The 22,017-nt window shown below is 44.4% G+C and overlaps 1 pseudogene; it reads right to left on the reverse strand.

The window, feature by feature from the left end:
- Window positions 1-20,656: 20,656 nt before the first annotated feature.
- Window positions 20,657-20,774, reverse strand: LOC126254044 (5S ribosomal RNA; annotated as a pseudogene).
- Window positions 20,775-22,017: the final 1,243 nt, after the last annotated feature.

Genomic DNA, 22,017 nt, shown 5'->3' on the forward strand with positions numbered 1-22,017 from the left:
TATGGACCACAAAAAAGAGGAGCAACTAGATTAGGCCTACTTGTGAAACGCCTACAGCGAATATCGGAGTGAAATGAAAAGGAGGAAAACGACACACTTAGCTGGACGCATAGTAGCAGACATAGCAGAATAAGTGACGATCGCGTCGCATGAAAAAAATATAAACCTGCGCGAACTCAAAGAGGTATAGAAGCGAGGAGTTTAGTGTTGCTGCGCTCACGTCACGTGTCCTTACAGCAAAATAATGCTGCCGTGTACTTGCATATCGTATAGTACCGCGTGAGACACAACACAGATTCCACCGTTGGAATGGGAGATGACAGCGGTGAGTGTCGTAAAACCTAAACTGCGGATAGGAAATGGTTTTCGCCTCGTTCATACAAATTACATAGGAAACCATAAGAGGACCGGTCACTGCAGAAAGCACATGAGACAACATTTTGTTCAGAAACATGTTTTCATTTGAATGCTATTGTTGAACAGTAGCTCTTTAAACCTTTACGTCTCTTGTCGTACTTTTTATGCTGTGTGCGAGTCGACAGGGGCTCATCAGTCGTTTGTGCAAATTACCTGCCTCACTCGCGAACTAAACACACTAATGACCTGACAAGAGATCCTGTGGTCAGATAGAACCAATACAATCGTTCAAATGTGAAATTGATAAGTATTCACGCTGCTAAGTGCTAATGCAACTGAAGTTTCACTATCCCCAAAATAAAATCTGGTTGATTTCGCGTAGCCTTGCTGCAGTGTTAACACCGGTTCCCGTCAGATCACAGAAGTTAAGCGTTGTGGGGCTAGGCTAGCACTTGGATGGGTGACCATGCAGTCTGCTGATCGCTGTTGGCAATCGGGAAGCACTCAGCCCTTGTGAGGCAAACTGAGGAGCTACTTGATTGAGGAGTAGCGGCTCCGGTCTCGTAGACTGACATACGGCCGGGAGAGCGGTGTGCTGACCACATGCCCCTCCATATCCCATCGAGTGCCACCTGTGGGCTGAGGATGACACGGCGGCCGGTCGGTGTCGTTGGGCGTTCATGCTTGTTCGGGTGGAGTTTAGTTTAGTTTTTTTTTTTAATTCGTATAATTAAAAAGGCTCTAGACGGCTTTCCGTATTAAAATATAAGAATGTGTTTCTCGTAATGGCACATTGAATACAACAGAAACACCAACAAAGTGAGTCTGCAATTCATTGAGCTAGAATCCTCCTACGATGTTTATTTTTAATGGAAGGATTCGCATCATCTGAACATTGACAGAATAAGTTAACTTAAGAACACCAATTTATTTGCTCTCAGTCAGTATTGTTCAAGTTGTAGTTGGACTGATTTACAATTACTTTCATTAGACAATATAGGAACCAATATGTGTACAATGTTAAGATTTTTCTGAATGACCAGTGTGATAATGTCCAGATTTATATAGGCTTTTTCTGTGCAGAAGGCACCTTCCTGCGCTCTGGAAGACTGAATATGAAGAAGCAAATCAATTTTCAAAGTCAGGGCAACTTACAAGAGATATATATTGGTTAGCATCGACTTTTGATCCCAGTACAATAGACAAATAAAGACAAAAAGCACTCAAAAGTTGCGAAACTGACTTGCAAGTTGTGAACTATACGGCGCACAGTCAGCGCAAATGGCAAACGGGACACGTACTCCAAAACAGCTAAAGTAGCACCAAGCTGAAGCAGGGAACCGAACAGTGACTCTCCAATGACGAGACAGAAATCGCCGCCATGTGTTCACCCAAAATGGACAACTGATTGCCCACTCTGACACATTTCTCAGAGATTTCCGTACTATGGGAGGAAATAGCAAGGTTTGCCACAGTGACAGCAGAAAATCTCCCTTTCTCTTCCGGCATGCATGGAAAGCTTGTAGAATTTTCTTCTCCAGCACTCGCTGTATTCTCTGCCAACAAACTCACCTTATGATTGGCAGAACCATGTCTGTACGTGTATAGCTGTGGCTCTGTTGCCTGCTTGTGGTTTTAGGACAGCATCATGTGGCCTTTTATTATCTCTCAGCAGCTCACGTGGCTCGCAGTGCTTTGAAAGGCGCTTTCGAAGTACTCTTGCTTAAGAAGTAACCAAAATGGGTTATTTGCATGACCATTGCCTGTGAGAGTTCGTCGTGGAAAACTTCCCGGATTTCTACTCAGAAAGTTTACGACAATACAACATAGAATGATTCTATACATCCACTAGGAACTCCCACAGCCAGTGGTCATGGGTCATGCAAGTGAGCATATATACACTCCTGGAAATTGAAATAAGAACACCGTGAATTCATTGTCCCAGGAAGGGGAAACTTTATTGACACATTCCTGGGGTCAGATACATCACATGATCACACTGACAGAACCACAGGCACATAGACACAGGCAACAGAGCATGCACAATGTCGGCACTAGTACAGTGTATATCCACCTTTCGCAGCAATGCAGGCTGCTATTCTCCCATGGAGACGATCGTAGAGATGCTGGATGTAGTCCTGTGGAACGGCTTGCCATGCCATTTCCACCTGGCGCCTCAGTTGGACCAGCGTTCGTGCTGGACGTGCAGACCGCGTGAGACGACGCTTCATCCAGTCCCAAACATGCTCAATGGGGGACAGATCCGGAGATCTTGCTGGCCAGGGTAGTTGACTTACACCTTCTAGAGCACGTTGGGTGGCACGGGATACATGCGGACGTGCATTGTCCTGTTGGAACAGCAAGTTCCCTTGCCGGTCTAGGAATGGTAGAACGATGGGTTCGATGACGGTTTGGATGTACCGTGCACTATTCAGTGTCCCCTCGACGATCACCAGTGGTGTACGGCCAGTGTAGGAGATCGCTCCCCACACCATGATGCCGGGTGTTGGCCCTGTGTGCCTCGGTCGTATGCAGTCCTGATTGTGGCGCTCACCTGCACGGCGCCAAACACGCATACGACCATCATTGGCACCAAGGCAGAAGCGACTCTCATCGCTGAAGACGTCACGTCTCCATTCGTCCCTCCATTCACGCCTGTCGCGACACCACTGGAGGCGGGCTGCACGATGTTGGGGCGTGAGCGGAAGACGGCCTAACGGTGTGCGGGACCGTAGCCCAGCTTCATGGAGACGGTTGCGAATGGTCCTCGCCGATACCCCAGGAGCAACAGTGTCCCTAATTTGCTGGCAAGTGGCGGTGCGGTCCCCTACGGCACTGCGTAGGATCCTACGGTCTTGGCGTGCATCCGTGCGTCGCTGCGGTCCGGTCCCAGGTCGACGGGCACGTGCACCTTCCGCCGACCACTGGCGACAACATCGATGTACTGTGGAGACCTCACGCCTCACGTGTTGAGCAATTCGGCGGTACGTCCACCCGGCCTCCCGCATGCCCACTATACGCCCTCGCTCAAAGTCCGTCAACTGCACATACGGTTCACGTCCACGCTGTCGCGGCATGCTACCAGTGTTAAAGACTGCGATGGACCTCCGTATGCCACGGCAAACTGACTGACACGTACGGCGGCGGTGCACAAATGCTGCGCAGCTAGCGCCATTCGACGGCCAACACTGCGGTTCCTGGTGTGTCCGCTGTGCCGTGCGTGTGATCATTGCTTGTACAGCCCTCTCGCAGTGTCCGGAGCAAGTTTGGTGGGTCTGACACACCGGTGTCAATGTGTTCTTTTTTCCATTTCCAGGAGTGTATATACAGGGTGGTCAGAAAATGTATGAAATGCTTGTAGGGATGTTACAGGGCAGGTTGTACTGAGACATAAATGTTCAGAAAGAAATTCGATACGTTGCGCCGTTTCCTAGTTATTTAGCATTGAAGTTAGCCAATCAGATCGTCGCGCGCGTAAATTCAAGTTTCAGCTAACGAGACAAAGCAGTCGTTGAGCAACACCGCCCCTGGCAGGCCGCTTGAGTGTGAGCGCGCGACGCCCAGATTGGCTAAATTCTATGCTAAATAACTCGGAAACGGAGCAACGTATCGAATTTCTTTCTTAACATTTATGTCTCAGTACAACCAGCCCTGTAACATCCCTACAAGCATTTCACACATTTTCTGATGCAACACATTTGAGTGATTATCGTTGCAAGATCGCAGTTTAATTTAAGCGCGAAATAAGCCACTGCAAATGTGAAATGTTGGTACGTTAATAACTGGTGTAACGGCCAGATTGCTGAATGCAAGCAAACGTGCATGCATTTTGTTGTACAGGTACCAGGTGTTAGTTTCTGGGATAGAGTTCCATGCCTCTGGCACTTGGTCAGTCAATACAGGGACAGTTAATACGGTTTGTCGATGACGTTTGGAGTTGTCGTCCAATAACGTCCCATATGTACTCGAATGGGAACAGATCTGGTGATCGAGCACTCCAGGACAACATGTCGACACTCCGTAGAGCATGTTAGATTACAACAGCGTTATGTGGGCGAGCTCCTGTTTTGGAAAACACTCCCTGGAATGTTCTTCATGAATTGCGGCACAACCGATCGAATCACCAGATCGACGGACGAATCCGCAGTCAGGGTGCCTGGGATGACCATGAGTGTGCTCTTGCTGTCATACGAAATCGCTGCCGAGATCATAACTCCATGCAGTACGTCCAGCATGCAGCTGGTGTTGCCGACCTTCAAATGGCTTGCTTCTAACAACACAGGGCAGTCACTAGCTCCGAGACAGACCCAGCTGTCGTCCGAAAACACTACAGACCTCCACCCTGCCCTCCAATGAGCTCTCGCTTGACACCACCCAAGTCGCACGTGGCGATAATTTGGGGTCACTGGAATGTACGCTACAAGGCGTCTGGCTCAGAGCTGTCCTTGATCTAACTAATTTTTAACAGTTTGTTTTGTCACCGTGGTGCCAACTGCTGCTCAAACTGCTGCTGCAGATGCAGTGCGATGCGCCACAGCCATAAGCCGAACACGATGATCTTCCTTCTCGGTAGTGCCACGTGGCCATTCAGAGTCCAGACTTGTTGCGACCGTACAGTCTCGTGACCACCGCTGCCAGCGATCATGTACAGTGGCTATATTCCTGCCAGGTGACTCTGCAATGTCGCAGAAGGAACATCCAGCTTCTCGTAGCCAAATGACACTAACTCGTTCAAATTCAGAGATGATAAAGGCGTCTTCGTCGCCTTAAAGGCATTCTTGATTAACATCAACTAACCATGACAGTTACAGCAGGTATTTAATGTAAACCTGATCTGTATCCTCATAGAGGCGCTGCTAGCGCCACACCTGTACGACTGGTGCGAAATCTGAGTAGACTTCATCTTTCAGATGTAGAAGCACGCCTTCCAACTTTCGTTTATGTGGCACAATCCCTTTTTGGTGTTGCGTTTTTTTCCGCCATTATACTTATTTATCGTCGCTTAGCAACATGTGACAAACCAGTATCGTCACACTCTACCAATTACCATGAGAAAGGTATAAGTCACGAACAAAGACACAGACTCATAACTTAACAGTCTTTGCAGAAAAGTCATGCATTAGTGACTCAAGACCTTTCTGGGCTAAATAGCTGACAGAAAAAAATCTGAATCCTATAAGTGATTTTTCCATTAGAATTAATTTTTCAAACATTATTTTTCCACTTTATTTTTAAAGTTCACCGTCTCTTCTTATTCTCGGTTATCGCCGCATACGGAGACTGCGGTATTTGTGATTCTGATATAAAAGGAAAAAAAAGCGCAGAGAAATACAAACGTCATTCGCAGTTCAAAAGTAAAAGGAATGGAGAATGTGCTAACCCATAAGAGTGTCATTTTGAGTTACTGCATGTTATACCTTGATTAAATTAAGAGACAGTAACATAACTGCAATAAGAAAGAACACCTTATGTAGTACAGTTTTTTTGTAGATATACAAATGAAACTAGTTGTTACCAGCATATGGTGCATTCAAAAACATAGGAGATAAGGTGATTGGACAATTCCTTGAGAAACTGGGACTTTGTGCTTTATTCTCTCGACCCATTCAATTAGAGACGTGAAACATTTACAGTATGAAAAACTGCAGAAGACTGCAAATAAGTGAATATTTATACTTCACTATTTTCAGTATTAGGTTTAGTAATCAGTATTCTTATATTGGTCTGCTGTTAGCGTAGCAGCGAGTATTATGGCAGACTAAGATTGCAATTTAGATTTGTTTTATTGTCAAAGTAGCGAAAGCTTGATTGTATTGTGAAAATTCAAACACAACAAGACATGAATAAACACAACGACACCACCACTTTTAAGATCAGATTACAAAAATCCCTTTTATTTCCTAAACTCCCTCAGATGCAGTTGTCTCTCTCCGGATGATGACAATGCACAGGGACAAATTATTTGCGACTTCAGCAAATTTCAGACCAAATATGAACAACATAAAATATTAAATTGACTTATTGATAACTCAGCTCTCAAAAGTAGAAGACCTAGGAGCCATTGCACTAAAGAGAAGCATATGGAATTCAACTATTAGATTTGGTTGAATCATGTTTCTAAGAAGCCTTCAGTATATACGGGACCTCTGAAAAACGAGTGCAAAAGGCTCTGTCTTCTTAAAGCGAACAGTTAAGCTCCTAAGAACCGAAGAGGGGTGAATTCAAAGGTAAATGTTGTACTCGTAACATGGGAAATTTGTCACAAATTTTTTGACAAAAATATTGTCTCTACTGGGCCGAAGTTGAGTGTGACAGTGAACTCATCTGGTAGCGCATAACAGGTGTAGGTAAAACCTAGTTGGATGTTTTTACTGGACACCCGATTCAGCTGTGACAGTTCTGGTGTCATTCAACGAAGTCTGTGGTCAGTAGCGTGTAAATACAAAGATCATGCAGTTCTAGTTGGAGGCGACTTCAACCTACCGAGTGTGGAAAGGGATGTCTATGAATTCATTGCGGGGGGTACAGACAGACAGTCATGCGAAATACTTTTGAACACGTTTTCTGACAACTGTCTTGAGCACCAAGCTCGGCAGTCCACACGCATTGGAAATATCTTAGATCTTATAGATATAAACAGGCCGGACCTTATCGATAACGTCAGTACAGAAACGGGGAATAGCGACCAGGATGTCCTATTACTATTAGCAACTACACTCCTGGAAATTGAAATAAGAACACCGTGAATTCATTGTCCCAGGAAGGGGAAACTTTATTGACACATTCCTGGGGTCAGATACATCACATGATCACACTGACAGAACCACAGGCACATAGACACAGGCAACAGAGCATGCACAATGTCGGCACTAGTACAGTGTATATCCACCTTTCGCAGCAATGCAGGCTGCTATTCTCCCATGGAGACGATCGTAGAGATGCTGGATGTAGTCCTGTGGAACGGCTTGCCATGCCATTTCCACCTGGCGCCTCAGTTGGACCAGCGTTCGTGCTGGACGTGCAGACCGCGTGAGACGACGCTTCATCCAGTCCCAAACATGCTCAATGGGGGACAGATCCGGAGATCTTGCTGGCCAGGGTAGTTGACTTACACCTTCTAGAGCACGTTGGGTGGCACGGGATACATGCGGACGTGCATTGTCCTGTTGGAACAGCAAGTTCCCTTGCCGGTCTAGGAATGGTAGAACGATGGGTTCGATGACGGTTTGGATGTACCGTGCACTATTCAGTGTCCCCTCGACGATCACCAGTGGTGTACGGCCAGTGTAGGAGATCGCTCCCCACACCATGATGCCGGGTGTTGGCCCTGTGTGCCTCGGTCGTATGCAGTCCTGATTGTGGCGCTCACCTGCACGGCGCCAAACACGCATACGACCATCATTGGCACCAAGGCAGAAGCGACTCTCATCGCTGAAGACGACACGTCTCCATTCGTCCCTTCATTCACGCCTGTCGCGACACCACTGGAGGCGGGCTGCACGATGTTGGGGCGTGAGCGGAAGACGGCCTAACGGTGTGCGGGACCGTAGCCCAGCTTCATGGAGACGGTTGCGAATGGTCCTCGCCGATACCCCAGGAGCAACAGTGTCCCTAATTTGCTGGGAAGTGGCGGTGCGGTCCCCTACGGCACTGCGTAGGATCCTACGGTCTTGGCGTGCATCCGTGCGTCGCTGCGGTCCGGTCCCAGGTCGACGGGCACGTGCACCTTCCGCCGACCACTGGCGACAACATCGATGTACTGTGGAGACCTCACGCCCCACGTGTTGAGCAATTCGGCGGTACGTCCACCCGGCCTCCCGCATGCCCACTATACGCCCTCGCTCAAAGTCCGTCAACTGCACATACGGTGCACGTCCACGCTGTCGCGGCATGCTACCAGTGTTAAAGACTGCGATGGAGCTCCGTATGCCACGGCAAACTGGCTGACACTGACGGCGGCGGTGCACAAATGCTGCGCAGCTAGCGCCATTCGACGGCCAACACCGCGGTTCCTGGTGTGTCCGCTGTGCCGTGCGTGTGATCATTGCTTGTACAGCCCTCTCGCAGTGTCCGGAGCAAGTATGGTGGGTCTGACACACCGGTGCCAATGTGTTCTTTTTTCCATTTCCAGGAGTGTATGATTACGGAAATTAATAACTCAGTCAAGAAGGCTAGGAGAGTGCTCCTGCTAGATAGAGCAGATAAGCAGTTACTAGCACCTCACTCAGAAAGTGGATTGACATCACCTAGTTCCAGTATGATGGATGCAGAGGAATTATGGGCAAAGTTTGAGCACATTGTCAATCGTGGTATGGAGACTTATGTGCCTAGTAAGTGGATAAAGGATAAAAGAGATCCATCATGTTTAATAACGAAATTCGGAGAATGCTGAGGAAGCTGAGGCTGTTGCAGTCTCTGTTCAAAGGGGAACTCACAAATGACGACAAGCAAAGGTTAGTAGAGATTCCTGCGTCTGTGAAAAGATCTATGCGCGAAGCATACAACTACCACCGTCACACCATAGCAAAAGATATGGCAGAGAATCCGAGAAAATTCTGGTGGTACGTAAATTCGCTAAGTGAATCTAAGGCTTCCATTCACTTGCTTGTTGACCAGTCTGGTGTGGCAGGTGAAGATAGCGAAACGAAACCCGAGTTTTAAATTTCACGTCCAAGAAATGGTTCACACAAGAGAATCGTACAAACATACCGTCATTTTCACGTGAAACATCCGGGCTGATAGGCCGTGCTCGATGTATAAAACTCTCACCTGACGTTTCGTCTCTACGAGAGACATCCTCCGAGGTAAAGCGCCGAACTGCAAAGAGAACTCGAGGAAGCGCTGATTATATAGGCAGTACAGAGGGAGCCACTGTTCATCACGTGGCGTCGGCTGTGAGATTGTCACTGCTAATGCCAACATTTTCGATTGAAAGTAATCGAGCAGCTTCTTATCGTCGGAGGAGAATAAAGACGCTTTCACCAGTCGATTGGTCATTTGTAAAACAGAAGCGTACCCACCTAGACTTTATGGATTACCCAGAGTGCATAAACCTGGGGTTCCGTTGGGGCCAACTGTCTGCGCTATAGATGGTCCCACCCACAAGTTAGCTAGATACGTTGCCTCATTGCTGCAACCTTATGTTGATAGGTCGGACAGTCATACAAAAAATTCAGCTTATTTCATTGACAGATTAAAGGAAATGAGCGTGGTCCCGGATGATATCATCGTCAGTCGATACTGTGTCGTCATTTATCATGATTCCGGTAAACGAACCTATCTTACATATAGCGGATATTTTTCCTACCGATATTGTGGCATTATTCCGACACAGCTTCATCACAACCTACTTTCAGTACAATAGTGACTTTTATGAACAGATTGACGGCGTGGTTATGGCAGTCCTCTTAGCGCTGCTGTGGCTAACTTGTTCATGCAGACTTTTGAACTACGGGCGTTGCAGACTGCCAGTAAGAGACCAGCCAGCCGGTATCACTATGCTGACACGCTCCTAGTATGGACACACGGAGCAGAGGAGTTGGATGCCTTCCTGACACATCCAAACAGCATTAATCCGAAAATCCAATTTACTATGGAGACGGGGAGTAATGGGCAACTGAATTTCCTAGTTGTGTCTGTGATTAAACGGCGGTACGGAACGTTGGGTCATAAGGCGTATAGAAAGGGCACACATACTGATCGTTATGTGCAGAAAGATTCAAACCACCATCCTAGACAAAAAAGAGACGTAACAAAAACCATGGCAGACAGGGCGTACAAAATTTGTGAACCTGTTTATTTGAAAGATGTGATTGAACATCTACGTTCAACTACCGTAAAGAATGACTATTCTGGCAAGGATATAGATAGAGCACTTCGCTCTAGGCAGAGAATCAGGAGCAATGACGAACGACAGTTGCCCAACGGCAAGGTTTTTCTTCCGTTCATTAGTAAGCTCACAGACCGCATTGGGAAAGTGTTAAGCAAGTATGGGGTGAAAACTATTTTCAGACCCACCAGGAAAATGAAAGAATATTTAAGATCGGCAAAAGAAGCGCGACACCCTTTGGCTACAGCCGGAATATATAAAATTCCATGTGGACAGGTTTATATCGGTATCACGAAGAGAAGTGTGCACACCCGTCTTGTTGAATATAAGAGGAATTGCCGCCTGTGTCACACGGATAAATCGGCCATAGCAGATCATGTTTACCAGGAAGGTAATCATGAAACAAAATTAGCTCGTCTCGAGCGTCATATCAAAAACCTCGCATTATTATGCGCGCATGTATAGAGAGGCTACCGAGACTGATAAAGACGAAGGTGTTAAACTGGATAAAATTTGGATGTCAGCTTTGCATCGAAAGCGTGACGATCGATTACTTTTAGTCGAGAATGTTGCCATTACCAGACACAGTCTCATACCGATGCCACGTGATGGGCAGTGGCTCCCTCTGTACTGTCTGTATAATCAGCGCTTCCTCGAGTTCTCTTTGCAATTCGCCGCTTTACCTCGGAGGATGTCTCCCGCAGTCGGAGACAAAACGTCACGTGAGAGTTTTACACATTGACCACGGCCTATCAGCCCGGAAGTTTTATGAAGACAATACCAGTCGTGAAAGTCTAGTGTATGATCATAGCGTCATTTGGCCGTCGGACAGACTCTCTTTATGGGCGACGTAGTAATAAGCTTCCCGGGCATAGAGAAACAACTGAAAGATTTGAAAGCAAATAAATCACCAGGTCCGGATGGAATCCCTGTTCAATTTTAAAAACCGTACGCTACGGCATTGACTCCTTAGTGAGCTTCCATTCACCGTGAATCTCCCACCCAACACAAAGTCCCAAGCTACGGGAAAAAAGCGCAGAACGAACGGACCCGCAAATTCTGTTTTCTGCAGAATCCTTGAACATATTCTCAGTTCGAATATAATAAACTATCTTGAGACTGAGAAGCGTATGTCCACGAATCAGCATGGTTTCAGAAAGAATCACTAGTGTTTGCCTTACTCTCACATGGTACAATGCGAATGAGCCGTGTTGCGGCTCGCGTTGGTGCCGTTGGTAGGTTGGCATCGTGCAATAGGGATAGTGGCGTCTGGTCTTCTTCTCGTTTTTACTGGCGCCACTATGTTTGCTAGCGTTGTCTGTCCGTGAGTGGCAGCAGCAGCGGTTATCGATATCTTGTAGCCTAGTACTATCTTTGGAAGGGCGTCAAATGTTTTCTGGCTCGGAGTGTCTCAGGGAGTTCGGATGGGACAGAGCAGCAGGGAGGTCTGGCAGTGCGAAGACATGCTGGGACCACTGGCGGCATACAGGCACAGCCAGATCGAGGCGATGCAGTTGCGAGGGTGACAACCTCGTTCTCCACCGGCCCCAGATCGTTTGAGTTGAGTGAACATTAACCCAGTAGTGAAACCTCCACTATTTTGAGATCACGCCATTTGTTCGTGCATTGCTGCTCGCAGGGTTGCTGAGGTGAAGAGCAATGAGTTTGGAGTTGGCGAAATTAATTAGCCATCCTCCACCTTTTATTATTAATCATTGAATTCCTTGTGTTTATTGATGAAGTTCAACCAGCGGTATTTTTCTGCCTAGTGGCTGCTAACCCCCCAGTTACCTGCCCTAAAGGTTGGCGTATTTTCGCGCCTTTGTACCTTTCCTCGCCTTGCTGCTGCTGTCCAGTAAGGCATGTAGTTCGACAGCCTCCTTGATTGTGGTTCGAATATTTGTTTCTTTTGGACTAATTTGATCGTAGTGGGTCCTTCTGCTTCTGGATGTTCCAAGCACCGTATTCTGAAGACGCAGTGCTGTCCATCGGTTCCGCCTTGCCTGGGTGATTCCACCATTGTGTTGTCTATCAAATGTTATGTAGATGTTTTAAGAGTGTTGGCCTGCGTTTAAACTGTCACTAGTTTGAGTTGCCATCCGGTTAAGGGGCTCCGGAACGCCCTATACTTGCAATGTTAAAATAACGCTTATAAATTACATCTTTCCTCACAAAGTATTTGAGGTAGGAAGTTGAACTTTTTACAGACTATTTATTGGAATATGGGCTACAACTTAACACAGGGATTTTACAAATTTTAGTTCAGTTATTAAAGATGATTTTTTTTCAATTGTAATGAAAATTCACATTTTTTTGCAATTTTTTACTTATATATTCAAAAATATACAGTTTTTTGGAAAAAGGCTGTGTTAAATTATGCAGAAGGTACTGTGTAACATTTACTGAAAGTTTGAAACAAATATGTTTGGAAGATCCTTAGAAAACATGTAATTAGTATGAGAAAATAAAAGTTTTGGGAATCGAGCGACAAAGATTGGATTAACTTTTTAGTGCATTCCAGGTGCATAGGATGGATTATCTTCATCCTCTGCAAACTCCTCCTCGAGCTTCCTCTTGTTCCTCCTCCTGTTTACTCTTGCTTGTATTTCTAGACTCTTTACAGCAGTGTCTGCAGCCCGAAGGCGTTCCTTGTCTAAAGCAAGCATTGCTCGTACCATGTTAGAATCTATCTTCATTCCCATATTTCTAAATACCTTGCACCTTACAATGTTGCCATCATTGAAAGTCGCAACAGCATCATACACACCAAAGTGAAGTGTTTCTATTCCAACAAATACAGTCTTGGGGATTCTCGACCATATAACACTATTTACACTTTCATTGGGGTTTTGAGTTTTTCCGTGAATACACTTTTTCAACAGTTCAGGCGCTGCTAAGTCTCTGAAAATAGGTTTTATCACCTCCATTATTGCATGAGGCAGACTATGCTTATGAGTGTACACTTCACCAGTTAGCAATCCTTTGTTATATTTACACCAACTGTCTTCTTCTTTGGGACACAAGCTATGTTGGGGATTTTCATCGTCTTTATTGTTTACAGTAATAACACATACCTTTGGCTTTCCAACATTTCTCCTTTTCTTCAAAGCCTTCAGAGGATTTCTAATAACTTTACTTTTACTCATTACTATACTTCAACAAAACAGAGACTCAAGAAACAGAATTAATTACGAATATTTTCGAGATAACGACAGAGTAAATAAACATGAAACAATCGACAATCACACCAGCGATATATATTGAACCATCACAGGTTAGCCACAACACATACTTTATCTCACATCACTAAAATGTACCTGATGAACACGGACGTTAATAATAACACCATTTGACAGCAGTTTAACAGCGCCACAGTGGGTCACGCCCATGTAGAACACATTTAAAAAAAAAATTTAAAAATAGTTGTAGTCTTCGGAATTGAATAAATTATATATCTATTAAAAGGTAATAGTCTGCAGATTCAGAAACGCAAAAAAGTAAAAATTGAACTTTTCCTGATTTTGAGCCTTTCCGGAGCCCCTTAAGTGAATAAAACTCTTGGCTGCCTGTCTCATCGTATACGAAGTTGAGCGACTCTCCCAGGTCGATCCTTGAAGCACTGTCTGAGGCCCACTTCTCTCTTGTGTTGGTCAGATTGTTATGATTGTCAATAAGGCCTTCAGCCATGAATGCAATTTGTCTTAAGAATTTTTAATTAGACATTATTGTCTCTTAATAATGAAAATTTGATGATTGCCCCTTTTTTTATAATATTTCGGTATTTCTTAGAGAAGTTAACTCGTTCTTAAGAATTTGCTACCTAGGTCTTCAGCCATCAAATTATTTTTTGAGGTATTGCTATTGGGGCCTTCAGCCGACAAATAAGTTGAATTTCTGGTCAATAAGGCCTCCAGCCGTGAGTGCAACTTGCTTGTCTTAACAGCCAAATTTGTTAATTGTTCCTTGTCAACCTTATTTGGAACTGTTTCAAATAAAGTGTAAGTTATTTTTAAAGAAACTGAGTAACCAACGGTAACTTAGTACGGCCCCGTCCACACTGAATCCTGCCTTTCCCTAAGTACCACGTCTCGGCGAACTATGGATGAAGGACAACACACAGGATCCATATTTCTAGATTTCCGGAAAGCGTTTGACACGATGCCTTATTTCAGGCCGTTAACGAAGGTACAAGCATATCAAATAAGTACACAGATATCTGTGTAGCTCGAAGACTTCTTAAATAATTGAACCCAGTATGTTGTGCTCGAAGGCGAGTGTTCATCGGAGACAAGGGTACCGTCGGGACTGCCCCAGGGAAGCTTGATAGGACCGCTGTTGGTTTCTAATACATACATGATTTGGTGGGCAGAGTGGCAGCAATCTGCAGCTGTTTTCTGATGATGTCGTGGTGTACGGTAAGGTATCGAAGTTGATGACTGTAGGAAGATACAAGACGACCTGTACAAAATTTCCAGTTGGTGTGATGAATGGTGCTAGCCGTAAATGTTGAAAAATGTGAGTTAATGCGGATGAGCAGGAAGACCAAACCTGTAATGTTCGGATACAGTATTACTAGTGTCCTCCTTGACACAGTCAAGTCGTTTGAATATCTGGGCGTAACGTTGGGAAGCGATATGAGATGGAACGAGTATGTGAGAATTGTGGTAGGAAAGCCGAATGGTCGACTTCGGTTTATTGGGAAGATTTTAGGAAAGAGTGGTTCACCTGTAAAGGAGGCATCATATAGGACGTTGGTGCGACCTATTCTTGAGTACTGGTCGAGTGATCCGGATTAAAGGAAGATATCGAATCAGTTCAGAGGCGGGCTGCTAGATTTGTTACTGGTAGGTTCGAACAACACGTTAAGTGTCACGAAGATGCTTCGGGAACTCAAATGGGAATCCCTGGCAGGAAGGCGACTTTCTTTTCGAGAAACAATATTGAGAAAATTTAGAGGACCGGCACTTGAAGCTGACTGCCGAACGATTCTACTACCGACAACATACATTGCGTGTAAGGACCACGAAGAAATTAGGGTTCATACGGAGGCATATACACTCCTGGAAATTGAAATAAGAACACCGTGAATTCATTGTCCCAGGAAGGGGAAATTTTATTGACACATTCCTGGGGTCAGATACATCACATGATCACACTGACAGAACCACAGGCACATAGACACAGGCAACAGAGCATGCACAATGTCGGCACTAGTACAGTGTATATCCACCTTTCGCAGCAATGCAGGCTGCTATTCTCCCATGCAGACGATCGTAGAGATGCTGGATGTAATCCTGTGGAACGGCTTGCCATGCCATTTCCACCTGGCGCCTCAGTTGGACCAGCGTTCGTGCTGGACGTGCAGACCGCGTGAGACGACGCTTCATCCAGTCCCAAACATGCTCAATGGGGGACAGATCCGGAGATCTTGCTGGCCAGGGTAGTTGACTTACACCTTCTAGAGCACGTTGGGTGGCACGGGATACATGCGGACGTGCATTGTCCTGTTGGAACAGCAAGTTCCCTTGCCGGTCTAGGAATGGTAGAACGATGGGTTCGATGACGGTTTGGATGTACCGTGCACTATTCAGTGTTCCCTCGACGATCACCAGTGGTGTACGGCCAGTGAAGGAGATCGCTCCCCACACCATGATGCCGGGTGTTAGCCCTGTGTGCCTCGGTCGTATGCAGTCCTGATTGTGGCGCTCACCTGCACGGCGCCAAACACGCATACGACCATAAATGGCACCAAGGCAGAAGCGACTCTCATCGCTGAAGACGACACGTCTCCATTCGTCCCTCCATTCACGCCTGTCGCGACACCACTGGAGGCGGGCTGCACGATGTTGGGGCGTGAGCGGAAGACGGCCTAACGGTGTGCGGGACCGTAGCCCAGCTTCATGGAGACGGTTGCGAATGGTCCTCGCCGATACCCCAGGAGCAACAGTGTCCCTAATTTGCTGGGAAGTGGCGGTGCGGTCCCCTACGGCACTGCGTAGGATCCTACGGTCTTGGCGTGCATCCGTGCGTCGCTGCGGTCCGGTCCCAGGTCGACGGGCACGTGCACCTTCCGCCGACCACTGGCGACAACATCGATGTACTGTGGAGACCTCACGCCCCACGTGTTGAGCAATTCGGCGGTACGTCCACCCGACCTCCCGCATGCCCACTATACGCCCTCGCTCAAAGTCCGTCAGCTGCACATACGGTTCACGTCCACGCTGTCGCGGCATGCTACCAGTGTTAAAGACTGCGATGGAGCTCCGTATGCCACGGCAAACTGGCTGACACTGACGGCGGCGGTGCACAAATGCTGCGCAGCTAGCGCCATTCGACGGCCAACACCGCGGTTCCTGGTGTGTCCACTGTGCCGTGCGTGTGATCATTGCTTGTACAGCCCTCTCGCAGTGTCCGGAGCAAGTATGGTGGGTCTGACACACCGGTGTCAATGTGTTCTTTTTTCCATTTCCAGGAGTGTAGATAGCCGTTTTTCCTCGCTCTGTTTGCGAATGGAACTGGAAAGGAAATGAGCAGTAGTGATACAGGGTGCCCTCCGCCACGCATCGTACGGTGGATTGCGGAGCATCTATGCAGATGTAGATGTATCAACTCTTTTTTTCTAAAAGAACAGTCCGCTATTCAGGATCGAAACTTCATTATTTAGATAGGAATACAGATGTTAAATGAATATATGAAACGTTTTTAATCGAGGACTTTATTTTAATCTCAAATACAAGTTCTACTTAAAATATTTGAATCAAAATTTTAGCTTAATTTGGACACCCATTGATGCATACCTCTTGCAAATGCTGACACAGTACATTCTCCTCATTTGTATGACTCGAGAACGAGGTGTAGTAACTAAATTAATAAGTCGCAGGAGGACGTCAAAGATGTTCTATGCGAAAACGAAGGAAGTTACCATCACTTTGGGGAAATGTTTGTGGATTATTTTAATTTCATGCAGAACCTGATACTGTCTCGCAATTATGTCCAAACAGTATTTTATTTGAGGCAATAGTGGGTTAATTTATTTCGTAGTCATAACTTAAAACCAAAGTTTTATGTATTCCACGAAAGCAAAGGGCGAAAAGCAAGAAACGAAAATTTCCGCTTTCTGTATGATTACATTAAGAAATTCCTCAGACACCGCAAACGAACTGCATTTTTTTTCCCGAAGGATATACTGAACAGAACAAGAACCAACCAATGGTTAGATTTTGCTTTGCACTGACAACTACAGAAAAATTTATGGGAATACATCATTATTTCCGTGTTCTTCAAAATTACTGTAGTTTGGAATACAAAGAAAATAAACAAGCATCGTGACAAGATCAACGTGCTGCACGAAATATCATAGCAAGAAAAAGAGTTTGCAAAAATTCCTGTTTTTGAAACCATTATCAGAATGCTGTATTGCAGTTAGAAAGATGGGAGCTTAAATTAAAAAAAAAAAAAATTGTCTGTGCAAAATCTCTAAACAGCAAAAACATTCTTTTGCGTCATCAGTATTCATGTCATTCAAATCAGATTATACTGGAGTTACGTCTAGAGAAGAATTCGTTCATGGTCTTAAGAATTCGTTCATTGTCTTTAACGTCTTACATATTGCAAATAAAAATATCAACTTTACACACAGAATGAGATTTTTCTGGATGAAACATGACAATTAACGCAAAAAACTACAAGATTTATTTACAGTTATACAGAACTTTACACCAGAATAGAGAGCGGGGTGGTGACCCATGCCCCACCATACCGCGCTCCATTGATGCCACATGGCAAAGGAAGACACTGCGGCAGGTCAGTACTACATACCCAAACAGGGTCCGTAAACGAAGCTTAAACTTTCATTATCCTAGAATATGGCTCACTAGAACACGCTATGATGTGAATGATGATCGGGAAGATTAAACTTTGCTGCAGAAGCTACATTTGTTAATCAAAAATTTGAAAAAAATAGTATGTTTCTAATAAAAGCTCATGTTGGAGCTATTTTCATATACTTCACATTTATTTATAAGCACTTAAAATTAATAATAATAAATTTTTATACGCGAAAATCTGAGTTTCTAAATGATTTTGCTCTCCTAATATGAAAATCTCTCATTCATTGCAGGAAAGTCACGAGTCAAAGGTTTTTCTTGTTATTATTCTCAACAACAAGAACATGAAAAGTAAAATTACTGTATAAAAATTATACATATGTAACTATGATTATTATGAATACTGATTACTTTTGTCAAAGGTGAATGTCACATAATTAACCTTGGGGGGATTATTTCTTTGTTTTCCCTGAGATTCTTCATTTTTACTATTCATGTCCTTTCCACAATAACCGGTTCACTTGCTACAGTGATAATCACCATGGGTCGCAGTACAAGAAAACGAATTTGGCTGTATTAAATCAGAGGGATCTGAACGCACACGGAGGCTTACCAGCAATCGTTCTTCCCTCGAGTGATACTCAAGTGGAACAGGAAGATGGAGAAGTTACACAGATACACAAGGTTCCATCCACCACACTCCGTATGGAGGCTTGCAGAGTATAGACGTAGATCAGTTACTGTTTTCACAAACGAATCATAGTAAAGATTTTATTACATTGCGACTGTAGACCGACAGCCACAAAAGAACAACTAACATTTAAAAGAAAATTTGTGAGATACTTCATTCAAAATTATCTCACGTAAAATGCGAAAAATAACGTGAAATGAGAAAGGCTGACAGAGAGATTCAAGAAATGTAACTGAAGTAGGGAGGGATAGTATTCCGATCTTGCACAAAACGGCAGTGTATTCCTTCCTTTAGGTTAGAATCCAAGTCTTCGATGGTGGCAATTGCAATTTATCGTAGAGGTTAAGACGTAGAATATATTTTGAGAGAAACTGCTTCTATGCGGTGATAATCCGATGACATAATGTCATTGTTTTTAAAAACCTTCTTTCTGTCTGACGAGAAAAGATTCTAGATAGATACATTTGCGGTAGTGTGAATAGCAAATCCATACATCAGCTGATAGAGCAACATTCGCGTAAATCTGAGAATAAGTAATTAGAATGCGACAAACAAAAGCACCCATAATGTTCAAACCGATACAGAAATAAGTCAGCATAAGTGAGAGTGTAATGAATGTTATAGAAAGAAAGAACAGTATCGTCTTTTGGTATAAATGAAAATCGATCTCCTAATGACTCCATGCTCACCAAAACCAAACCTCAAAACAAGGCGGATATATACTGGCAATGTGTGATATGCACACTATCAGCTATATTTGAAAAGGGGGCTAGTAGCTAGTTATATGAAGCTGAAGAGCCACAAGACGGGATTTCGCCGGATGGGCAGATTAAACAGAAGGTAACACTCAGTTGTCAAGTGCTATGCTCAGTTAAATACTGAGCATAAAACACAACTATAAAGTAACTAGCTTTGAATATAACATATGGTATGTTAATGTATAGTAGATAGACAAATTTTTTAAAAAGTTATCCAAACAAGTCTTTTGTTTCACTAGACATAATGATACTTCATTTTGTTCTCTCTTACATACGCTTGTATTGATCATCGTTGTACGCCCCTGGAATAGACGTAATATCCACCTTCGTCAGGGGTTCCTCTACCTTAATCGCTGATGTATGTGACTGACCTTTCTGTCGTGCTTACAGTTAGCTGTGGTATCACCTCCGAAGTCCATTACTTGCTTCATGAAATTTCTATTCGCACATATTTCTAGGCCCGTTTTTAGTAACGATGCGTACTTGTCACTTTATATGTTGTATAAGGCACAAAGATTTGTGGGGTAGACAATACAACCTATAAACATTAACCGGCTGCATTTAAGTTTTAAATATTATATTTAAAAGTTACCAAACCTCTTTTCGGATTTGGAAAACCATCTTCAGGCTTCTTTTCTACTGACCTCGTATTACGGTGTGAATGAAACTAATTTTCGCCGTTTTAAAATTCAAAAGCTATTAGAAATATTTTGTGTATGAAGAATCGTACTGTAAAAGATCTAACATCTGTGAATTTAATTAATCAGTTTGACGAGCGACTTCCGTGCCGCATGTTCTGGAAGCGTCCCAGTCGTAATGAATTACGAATGCAGCTTTTGAGGTGGATGTTCGCACAATAAATATATGGCTGTGTAGGTCGTTTAAAAACGCTCTAAAGATCACTGTTATTATTTCTTGGCCGCCCCACGGTATTATTGAGATAAAGTGCGCTACAAGTTCTCATGTGAAATCTTAAAGACTAGCTCAAAGATGATGACTCAGGCCATAAAGGCGCAACGGTACCGACCGGCCGCCGTGTCATCCTCAGACCATAGGCGTCTCTGGATGCGGATATGGAGGGCATGTGGCCAGCACACCGCTCTCCCGGTCGTATGTCAGTTTCAGAGATCGGAGCCGTTACTTCTCAATTAAGTAGCTCTTCAGATAGCCTCACAAGGGCTGAGTGCACTCCGCTTGCCAACAGCTCTCGGCAGACCGGATGGTCACCCATCCAAGTGATAGCCCAGCCCGACAGCGCTTAACTTCGGTGATCGGACGGGAACCGGTGTTAGCACTGCGGCAAGGCCGTTGGCCAAAGTTGGTGATGTATTAAAAATATTGGATTACGGGGACTTTGAAAAGAACAAGAACATGATAAATATGTAGTTACTAAGCCGATAAAAGAGAGTACAAAATATAGAGAAAAGACAATATTCACATTCGTTTTGTATGGAAAAAACGGGCAAATTTCATAAAACTCAGTTAAATGTGGAAGGATTGTACTTCAGATCTGTCTACCGAAAACACAGAATATATATTACTCTTTGTACATAATTTGTTACATCACATGTATGTTGCTATTTGTTATGTTATAATTTATGCGACTGGTCAGAACGACGAGGAATGTTCAATTTTGGAAATGTCTGCCACGATACTATGTAGCAGCTTCACCCTCCCGTACGATAGCCTGTCAACCTGATACATTATGGTACCAAATATACGGTGGACAGGTCGTCATAGGCAAAATTTCTGTATCTAAGCTGGTCGTAGGTTGTGTTCCAAAAATGAACAGCATAGAGACAGAAGTGATGACACTTTCGGCAGGACCTGGCCGTCATATTGCAGGACAATGCTCAAGCACGTACAGTGCAAGCTGTTACTGATTTGTTTGACTGGTGGGACTGCTAAGTGCTATACCACCTACTGCACTCCCCTGACTTAAGCCCTCGTGAGTTCAATTCGCTTTCTAAACTGAAGGAAACACTTCACGGCATTCGCTTCAGAACTCCTACAAATTCTTCAGGCAATAGACCGCACCGCTGGAACTGTCTACACAACTGGCACTGCTAAGAGTATCATACGACTTCCACATCGCTAGCAACGGGTTATACACAATGCTAGTGACTACTTTGAAGGTCAGTAAAATTTTGAAACACGTATCTATTTTGTAAGAGATCTAAATAAATAGCTGCCATTATTAAAGTTACAACCCTCGAACTTTATATACCACACCATCAAAATTACTGATATTACTTGGCTTCAGTTATTTTGCGTCTTTTAGCTGCCCAGGACCCAGTATATATATATATATATATATATATATATATATATATATATATATATATATATATATATATACTCCTGGAAATTGAAATAAGAACACCGTGAATTCATTGTCCCAGGAAGGGGAAACTTTATTGACACATTCCTGGGGTCAGATACATCACATAATCACACTGACAGAACCACAGGCACATAGACACAGGCAACAGAGCATGCACAATGTCGGCACTAGTACAGTGTATATCCACCTTTCGCAGCAATGCAGGCTGCAAT

The sequence above is a fragment of the Schistocerca nitens genome, chromosome 4 (genome assembly GCF_023898315.1).
Source record: "Schistocerca nitens isolate TAMUIC-IGC-003100 chromosome 4, iqSchNite1.1, whole genome shotgun sequence".
In the NCBI taxonomy this organism is placed as follows: Eukaryota; Metazoa; Arthropoda; class Insecta; order Orthoptera; family Acrididae; genus Schistocerca; species Schistocerca nitens.